The sequence below is a fragment of the Triticum urartu genome, chromosome 2A (assembly GCF_056163025.1).
Source record: "Triticum urartu cultivar PI428250 chromosome 2A, HENAU_Tu73, whole genome shotgun sequence".
Taxonomy (NCBI): Eukaryota; Viridiplantae; Streptophyta; class Magnoliopsida; order Poales; family Poaceae; genus Triticum; species Triticum urartu.
Window position 1 is genome coordinate 756390900 of NC_141874.1, and position 10543 is coordinate 756401442.

The 10543-nt window shown below is 46.8% G+C and overlaps 1 pseudogene; it reads right to left on the reverse strand.

The window, feature by feature from the left end:
- Positions 1-4481: 4481 nt before the first annotated feature.
- Positions 4482-6480, reverse strand: LOC125534555 (cytochrome P450 CYP94D108 pseudogene; annotated as a pseudogene).
- Between the last annotated feature and the right edge of the window lie 4063 nt (positions 6481-10543).

Consider the following 10543-nt stretch of genomic DNA (forward strand, 5'->3'; position numbering starts at 1 on the left):
TTTTTTCAACATGGGATCCAACCCCACCGAGGGTAAAAACCACCAGGATCTTGTTCTCTGTGGCAAAAAAAAAATATGTGAAGCGACCGAGAAAGAAGGTCGCCAAGGCCTGCGCCGCCGGCACCCAGTTATCGGTTGTGCACTGTCTCTGCCAACATCGTCAGGAGGATAGCGAGAACAACCGATAGAGGAAAGAAGATATAGTGGGTCAAGACATTTGGTACTGCTTTTATTATTTCTCGATGGAGGTTGTATCGGTGGACCTAGTAATAATTACTCCCTCCGTTTCACAATGTAAGACATTTTTGCAAGTTGTTTTAGCTTGCAAAAATATCTTATATTGTGGGACAGAGGGAGTACCTTTTAAGCACTTTAGTTCTTCCTTTAAGACTTAGTAGTAATTGGGAGAATTATAGTTGGTTACTCTGATTTCTATTGGTGCTGAGTAGTGCAAAACAATGGATCAATAAATTTCAGGCACAAAGTTATTGAGCTGAATGAGCTACTCTAGGTTACTACCTCTATAGTGGGGAGTAATGTATGTGTGTTGTCATGCAAGACTTCATTTATTAGGTTGTAGACTTATTTTGTCTTGCTATGAGGCCTCTCCCAATGCTTCAACCTGGATCGGTGCTAAGTTTGCCACGTAGGAAAAAATTAGACGTGGCTGGTTAATTAAAGAAGAGAGAGAGCGAACCAATAACCCCTGGAAGGAACGACTCCAAGCGCACGACCTTAGGTAGAAAGCAGTTAATTCAATCCCGTGTGAAGCACCGCATCATTTCTCCTATTCTCCTTTTTTCCCTTTTTTCCCTTTCGACCCGAGCGGCACCCTCGTCTCCTCCTCCTCGCCGTGCGCCGCCACCCCAGCGCAGCCACTTCGTCACCGCGCGGTGCTGCCACACCTCTCAATCGCCGCATCGACCGTCGTTCCGCCTGTTTGTGGAAGCCCAGCTCCGGCGGACCCTCGAGGCTGCATGGACCGCGGGCAGGAGAACGAATTACAGACACCACTGGCGCCACAAGCTCTGTTCGCTGCCGCCGCTAGCTCAAGGATAATGAATTCTTTTCACAAAAGCAAAGCTGCTAGTTTGTTTCAAAACGTGTCTGTGTTCTGTGTTCAATTTCACCCCGTGCTTGTCTCTCTCCTGTCCATGCTTATATGAGTTTTTTCTCTGCTTCTTGCTAATTGATAGTTTGAACGGTATGTAATTGATAGACTGAACCATAAGATGGAGAGTCTATTCTGCATAGCATGCGATCTGAACCATAGATAATTCATAGTCTGAAGTCTGAGCTAGGGCAATGGAGACTCTGATATAAATAGTAGTATGTGATCTGAACGCCATCGCCTAGTCCCAGACTCTTGCAACTTTGTCATACAAACTACAGTCCATGATCTCTTTTGCACTTCGCCAGCTAGCTAGAACTAAACTGTGCCATAAGAACTAAACAGCTTGCTGAAGATTAATGAATTCCCAGTTGAGAAGGGCATGCTGATCTCGGTATTCCTGAAAAGATATTAACAAGAATCTCTTGCGGGGCAACAACAGTTGGAAATGACCTATATTCCGTAAGTTTAGTAGATAAAACTACTGCATATTTCGCTGCTTACGGCGAAGCTTCTGTTTACTTGTGTTTTTGTTCTTGCACCATTTGTGCTGCCATTAAGTTGAATAAATATATTATGCATTACTAAATATATTTGCTTAATACGTGGCAGAAATAGGCCACAAAGTAACATACCACAAAAGATCCTACGGCTAATTAAATGAAGAGAGCTTAGCTACAGGAAGCTAAGCACTCATGCATTGGGAAGTTTGGTTGCTAAGCTATTTAATATGCTTAGCGCCTCATCTAAACACCTGTGCATTGGAGGCAGCCTGAGTAACATACTATGCTACCATATGCCTCTCTTTTCTTATTAATTACTTGCCACATCATCTATTTTGCCTACATATGTGTGATGTTACTACTTAGGCTGGTCGTAATGGGAGTATCATAAGGGCATCTCCAATGGTTGTAAGATAGTTGTTGGTAGACTTTGCCACATAGAATTTTTTTATGATGTGTCATACAATAAATGAGGAAAGAGATGAAGATTGTATGTACATGAACCAACACCTCTTGCACAAGGTCCAATGTAGAATGAGAGAGCATCTTATTTATTATCTCAGATTCTATTGGGCAAACTAGATACAACCTATTGGAGTTGTTGTATGTTAAGGTGTTGATTGATGACATGGCATATTTTACCAATAAGCTAACATACAAACTGTTGGAGATGCCAACTAGACATTTTGGATGATGTGGCGCATAGTTAAATAAAAAAAGAAAGGATGGTATCATATTATGATACCGTATCATATTAAATGTTGTACTAGTTTATGTCATGCATGGCAATTAATAAGGCAACCTATGATAATATGCATTACGGAAGTAGTATTATAGACTAGTATCATATGCATGATACTACTATATGGTACTCCCCATTACAACCAGCCTTATGTTACTTCCACTATGGGTAGTCTGAAGTCTAAACAACCGGTACTGGTCGAGACTAACATCAACGGTGAATCAAATTCCAGCCCCCTTGCACTCTAAACAGATTCATTGAGACAAATGGCAGAATGAAGGGAATGGATAATGGATTTTTAGAGGGGGGGGGGGGGCAATCGCCCTCTTTTACCCTAGGGAAGCTCCACTACTGCTTCCGAACAATTTATCTACTTAGGGCACATACATCAGTTTAAATAGCTGTTGTATATACATTCTCTACACATCATTTTGTAGACACTTCTAAAGACACCCCGGACCGGTCATTTTATTGCCCGGCGGGGACTCCCTAGAGTGCTGGCACACGAATCATCTTCTTACCCATGTCCACGTGGAATGATCTCGTGCAACACAAGAATTGATCTGATGGCTCACAACTTTTGGATTTGCCAACTCTCAGCCATTGGATGAAGTAGATCCAACGGATGATAACGTATGTTATTCCCACACTATATAGGGGTATAGACTACACAATCTGAATTTTAGTTCATGCACACGGTTACTTTTGCATATAATAAAGAAAACAAAACATGAGATTTTCTAGGACACAGTAGACGACATACCCGTACAACGGCAATATCGGCGTTGGTACACAACGATTCTTGTGGGAGTTGACCGTCTTTATTTCTACAAGATGGGCGTCTTCTCTCTCCGCTATCTCTCTCTTCCATGCCGAACTACTTGGAACATATTACAACCTGCTGACTGTATAGTGTTGTACATGCGCTTAGCTCATAACCCTTTTGTTAGTATCCAATGGCCAATGTGATTCTTGATGGCATTTTCTTTTCTACCTAGCTCTCTTCCTATGTGGGCCCACTTGTTGCCCATGATCAACTTTTTTTTTCTCAAATTAGTGACATTTTTTCAATCTTTTGAACTTTCTTCTAATCCGTGAACTTTTTGTAAATGGGCCAACGCTTATTTTATTTTTTTTTGCATGTTCCTGAAGCTTTTTTTTTAAAAATTTGTGAACTTTCAAAATTTGTTCACATTTTTTCACGCTATAATACAATTCACAACTACGTGCGTTTGTGGGCCAGCCCATTAGGTGCTTAATTGAGCACCAATTGGCTTCCTCAGCTCTCTAAAGGTGCGGAATAGGAGCTCTCGAGTGAGCCCGAGGGTATTGCTCGCTATGAGCAATACACGACAGCTAGCCATCCTTGACCCGGTAACCAAAAGAAGAAAAGTGTGAGTCATCTGAAATTCGAATACTTGTGGTTGTGTCGCCTTAAAAACTAAATGAACAAAAAAGTAGTTTGTAAAGAATAATGAATTGGTGGCATTAGTATTACCTTTTCAAGTAGAATGAAATAAAAATAGTAAGAAATTTGCACATAATTTACATAAAAATTGTGTTTTTATAATATGCAAGAATAACCATATAATAATATATATTTTTTAAATAAGAAGAAATAAATTAGTGGCATTGATATTACCTTTAGAATGACCATAAACGTAATCAAAAGGGCAACGCTAATCCGAGACCACACAATGTCGCGGACACCACCTATGTCGTGGGTGCAGCCGAAAGGTCACTTGCGGTCGAGACGACGCCACGACGCTTGTGTGACATGACTAGAGTCAAAGGGCATCAGAACAATGCAGACGTCGGCATAATCCAACACACCGACGGCATCCACATCATCGCCCAACACCACGCCGGCCAACGAAACGGACCAACCGGGAAGCAACCAGGACCCCGGGGCACCGCCTGGCGCCACGTCGGGAAGCACCCTCGACACCAAGGCACCGCCCCGCCCACCACCACGACGATGGCATGCAGGGGCTTAGGGTGGGCCGCCCTGCGGCCGAGACAGGAAACATCTTGCACTTCTAGCAAAAAATTTACCCCATGCACATGTTGAATTTGTGATATTTCTGGAGGATTATTGAACCGTCACGTGAAGGTATAGCATCTATGAAGTCGCCATTGGAATTGATACAGTACCTTATTCATAAAAAGAGAAGAATTGATACAGTACCTAGTAGCTAAGAAATACTCTCTTCGCACCAAACGCTTTTATATTTCTTTACGGAGGGAGTAGACCACTTTGATTATTGGACACAACACGGAATCTATCTTTGACTCACTCACGTTCTTCTGTACTGCACGGTGAAAAATCCCGTTCAAAGAAGATTTTTCCCTCCATCCCGTCGACCGTCGTACTCAATTCCCTCCACGAAAATCCTTGACCCTGACCGGCAGCCCGTCGGCCATCCGCAGCGTCAGCGAGGCCACCTGCCGCGGCGTGTAGCCGCCGTCCACCGCCACCTCAAACTCCTCCACCACGGACGCCACGATGGACTTCATCTGGATGTACGCCATCTCCTTCCCGAGGCAGATCCTCGGCCCCGCGTGGAACATGATGTACCGGAACGGGCTCTCCGGCCGGAACGTCGCCTCCGCCGGGTCCGGGTCCAGCCACCGCTCCGGCCGGTACGCCCGCGCGTCCTCGCCCCACACCGACTCCATCCGGCCCATGGCGTACGAGTTGTACGACACGAACCACCCCGCCCCCACCGCCGTGCCGTCGGGCAGAACGTCCGCCGCCCGCGCCTGCACCGAGTTCACCGGCACCGGCGGGTACAGCCGCATCGACTCCGTGATGGCCGCGTGCACGTAGTGCATCTCCCTCAGCTCCTCGAGATCGAACCCGGCTCGGTTGAGATCGGAGATTGCACGGCGGGCGCGCACGGCGGCGACCTCGTCGCGGATGCGGCGCTCCACGTCCGGGCGCGAGGACAGCAGCCAGAAGAACCAGGTGAGCGCGGAGGACGTGGTCTCCCGGCCGGCCAGCAGGAAGCTGATCACCACGTCGCGGAGGGCCGTCTCGGTGTAGCTCTCGCCCTGGCTCGCCATGAACCGTGACAGGAGGTCGTGCTTCTCGCATCCCATGCTCATCTCCTCTCTCCGCGATCGGATGATGCGGTCGGCGAAGCCGTGCACCACGGCGATGGACTCGCGGAGCCGGCGCTCGGAGCCCAGGTTGAGCGCCTTCTTTACCTTCCACAGCCCCGGGACGGCGTAACGGAACCTGCCCGCGCTGAGATTGGCGGCGTCGCGGAACGCGTCAGCGAACCTGCTGCTCTCGGTCACCGTCGCGGCGCTCTCGTCTGCGTCCCCGTCCGGGAGCTGCCGGGGATCGTGGTCGAAGGCGACGCGGCAGATGTTATCGAAGGCGTAGCGTTCGAGCGTGTCCTGTAGATCGATCTTACGTCCGGAGCCGGCGGCGCGGCGCAGGAGCGGGAGGAGCCTGCCGTGCAGCTCGCCGTGCACGGTGCGGGCCACGAAGAGGCGCAGCGAGCGTGTGTTGAACTCGTAGCTGGCGGCCTTGCGCTGGGCGCGCCACGCATGGCCGTCGACGTTGAGGATGCCATGGCCCAGGAAGTCGTGGAGCGCCGACGCGAAGCGCGGGCCCTTGGGGTAGTTGTGGAAGCCGGCGCGCATAACGTGCTCCAGGTTGGCGGGGTTGGCGGTGATGACGCCCCGTTCGCCGCCGGGCCGGTGGAAGACGAGCGTGCTGGTGGGCTGGCGCGCGAGCACCTCGGTGATCCAGTCCAGGATGCGGTGCCGGTTCGCCAGGAACTGCGGCAGGTGGCCGAGCAGCGGGTAGGGCGCCGCCGGCTTGTGGGTTCTCCGCGCATGGGCATGGAGGAGGAAGACAGCGGCGATGGAGAAGAGCGGTAGCAGCAGCAGGAAGGCTGGCAATGCGATTGCCATGGTCGATCGACCTCTAGCTCTAGCTAGCTGAAGAAGTGAAGATGGACTATAGATAGCACCTTATATATCGTCTCGTTTTCTAGGGTGTGCGTGAAGGTCAAGATGAAAGATCGAGGAGGAAAAGTAGAGCGTGGCGGCGGTTTCTTGTGCTGACCGCCGACGTACGTGCCGCTGGTCCGACGCCGCTATGCATGATCTGTTGTGCTACGAAATGATGATGAGCCTCTCCGTTGCGTTCAAATAGTATACTCCTGAACCACACAGCTGGGGTGGACTATTCTCATCGGCCTCGGGGGTTGGACTTGTGGAGTCGTTTGGCGTGCGCACGCGATCATGTTTTTTCTCTTTTCGCGTCAAACTTTGATATCTTCATTCAACAACAACAGCCACAATCAGCCAATAACAGGCCGGTGAGCAGGAAAGGAGGTTTAGAGTCGGACCAGCTCTTTGTGACCATCAGCGAGCAAGCATGCTTAACGCAAAGATGGGCCGATACGTTAGCTGACATGTTTACGCGTTCAACATCAAATGAAGAAAACGAGGAGGCTAGCTCTCCAATTTCCGGCCGGCTACCGAAAAGGAAGTGGCACATCTATACTCTTAGGACTGGAATGGTCATGGCTCCTCTCCACCGGAATAGTCACATGCGTCCATCTCATGTGTGTTTCTACGACGGAAGGAAGAAATACTGTTACAAATTCTCCACTTCGATTTCCATTCAGCTAGCTTGTTTCAAGGAAAAGTCATTTTGATCAACACCAGTCACCTTTCCATGGATTATTTCTACCTCAGTTGGAGAGCCAACTTGTTCGCGAGCTTGTCAAATGCAGCTTCGTGTGGGTGGAGCCCGGTGACAACAAGATTTAAGCCAGCTCTAATATGCTACATATTTACTTCTAATTTCTAAAGTCCATGTGAAATCTTGACGAGCTGATTGTATGACATTGGCTCTACTGCACCGTTTGGTTTCGGATTGCTTGTTCATTCCTTCTTTTTCTTAGACGTTGTAATGAGCCGGATGGTTTCCGGTAATACAAATGGGGGTAAAACCCTTTCTTATTAAAAAATGCGCTATTTTAACAAAATCTAGTTTTTTTTTGTTGCGGAACACAAGCCAAATCACCTCGAAAAAGCATGAGAATAACTTTTACTATGGCAAAAATAGCTTTCTCAACTCCACTAACAACAAATTTGGAAATCATGAAGTGGCTTTCCAAAAGTGAAATCGTGTTTCTAAGATGTAAATATGATCCGCTTCGAAGTTCATTTGTAAGATTTGGCTAATCAGTCTCGCATCAATGGATCTTCATGGGCTTATTACGGGGTAGATTTGAAGTGGCAAATCGTAATTGGATAAATAGGGAGGGATGGGCCCCACCCAGCTGAAAATCAGAGGGGGGAGGGGGGGGGGGGGGGGTTGATTAGTTGGAAGGGTCCGTTGAATGCCTGTAATAATCCCATGCGTCTAGCATATTTGAGGCGGTGCTGCTTAGGGTGGTGAGGTGGAATTTCCATGCCAAACTTCCTGGTTTTGTGCGAGTTCTTGGTGGATAGGGCTGAGAGAGTGGTTGCTCCACCTTGGTCTGCTCCTTCATGCGCGACAATTCACCCCGTGCTGTATTCATGCGATGAACTCAACGTCGAAACTACTGCCAAGCACGTGTGAGTCCTAGTGTGTTGCATAGCTTGATTCTCCGCGCTCGAAACCCACACATGTTCCCCATTCCACCTATTGCACATCGCGATAGCAACCCATTTGGAATCGCATCGGCCACGCCTTCGACAAGCTGCTCGACGCATGAGGCATAAATAAGAAGCAACCGAGGTTGGCTAATTATTAAATAACGTCGTACGTACGGAGGGCTGTGCCCGTGCATGCATTTTTCTTGCACATACGGACACAATGATGCGGTATCCCTTCTCTGGTGTAAATTCCATGATTCGCACATAAATGTAAGACACTCGATCCTCTTCTTGATTTACAACTTGATTACTCTAAACACGTGGAATGCAGATTAGCACGAAATGGAACGCAGTACAAGCATCATATTCCATTAGAGTAGTAGTCTTGCTCCAATGTGAAGGCATGAAGCAAGTGGGCTTGATTGTCGAGGGGAGTAAGCTTATGTTACGCCCCAGTTGCATTTGCAAATCCATCGATGAAATGTCTTCCCAACGGACTATATTAGTATGGTTTTTACTCCACTCTTTTCCTCTTTTTCCGGGGAGGTTTTTACTTCATTCGACCAACTAAGTTATGTTATGGAGTAATTTAGAAAATACCGATTCAAGTGCTCGACTGTTTTTGTGGAGAAATGCATAATGACGGTTTATATTACATTGGGAAACATAGATACATTGTTGGAGATTACATCAACTAGAAAGCTCTATTAGGAGGCTCGCCCTGTTAAATAATATTAGGTAGAGCCCTCCACTCTACTGGATAAAAAATCGGCAACTATAAAAGATCGGCAAGCATATATTGACTTTCCAAACTATACAATACATATTCCTCTTTCCTCAGAAATCCGCATTTCTGATTGTATAAGCTTTCCTTTTCTGCTATCAACATCAAACCATGATGAGAATACTGAGTTTTTGCCAAAAGTAAGAAATAACACCAAATACGGAAAAGCGACAAAGCCTGTAGTCCAACTCCCAAGCCCAACAGCGCACGATTCATTTGCCAATGTGGACGTGCAGATATCCTTTTGTCCCTATCACAGAAAGCAAAGCAATGGACATCCTTGATGTAGAAATTAAGATGACACAAATTTGTAAAAACAATAGCATCAGTAACTAACAAAATTTGAGATTTAACAATTACAGATTTGTTTCTCTCGGCCCATAAGGTCCAAGGACCTTGAAATACCCACCCTGGATAAAATAAACATTTCGGGTACTAATAATGCCTTGGCAAAGAAGCCTTACATAAAGTGCATGGTTTAGTGGCCGGAGATTGGGAGCAACTAATAATCAAGGGGTGCCCCTTGGTGTGCTTTCACGGCGGTCACTTTCTTAGGCCTGTGAGCGTGCCAAGTGGTGCGCCCAGCTAAAGCCATGTGTCACACAATGGCGCACCCAGCCAAGGCCACGTGTCACATAATGGCGCACCCTCAGGATTTCTCTTCTTTTTTGTGCAGTCTGTTTTTCAGGTTTATTTATTTATTATTATTATTTCAGTTTTTCGGCTTTTGCTTAGGTTTCCATAGGTTTTGGTGGAATTTTCTGTTTTTCTAGTTTTCAGGGAAAGTAGTTCTGTCCCGCAAGAAGCACAACATGTGCTTGTGCGACAAGCACAAATGTGCTTCTCGAAAAGAAAGAAAGTATAGTTGTGCTTCCGTGAGAAGCCCAACACGTGGTTCCAAAAAAAATGCACAGTTGTGCTTCCTGTAAAAGGAGAAATCTGATTACTCCCTCCATTCCTTGATATAAGGTGTATAGTTTCTTAAAAAAAACCAAAATATAAGGTGTATTGCATTGCACCACTCGGTTGGATAATTTGTTTAGGATTTGATTACATTTCCTTATATCAAGCAAGCTCCTCTATTTTCTCATGCCAATTAGTCAGGTGAAATCTTGCCCAAAACTTGTGAAATTTTTCTCCATGTGCGTTCTTTAATTTTCGTGCCAAAAACTATACACCCTATATTTAGGAACGGAGGGAATATAATTTTTTTTTGCAACAAAAATTGAAATTTCCTATTATTTTGTAAAAAGGAAACATTTTTTAAAAACAAAAAAACATAACAAAATTCCCAAAGAAAACCATAAAAAGAAGCAACAGAAAAAAACAGTTCCTTCAAAACCAAAACCTTGTAGAAAGTTTCTAAAACCAGAAAAAACAGAAAAACAGAAACCTGACAAAATGGGTCGGCCCAAATGACTGGTCGGTTGGTCGTAGGGATATGCATCTCTCTTAAGAAATCCTACACCTACATACCCTTATGAATGTTTACGTAACCTTCCAACTAATCTAAACACACACCCTGAATTTCACTGCAGTGGACCCCTCCCTCCCTACAAGTCCAATCCTGACACCCACGTACCTTAGTATCGTCCTCCTGGGCGACTCGGGTGGCGACTAGGGTTCCCCCCGCGCCGCCACCCCCTTTTCCCCGTTCCCCCTCGCCGCCACCTGAGGGTCTCGCCCGGATATTGCCCGCGGACGCCGGGGAAGGTGGCGGCGAGGCCTCTGACGCTTCGTCCATGGCGGAGGTCTTAGGATATGGGGCGGCGGCCCTGTTTGGCGAGGCAGCA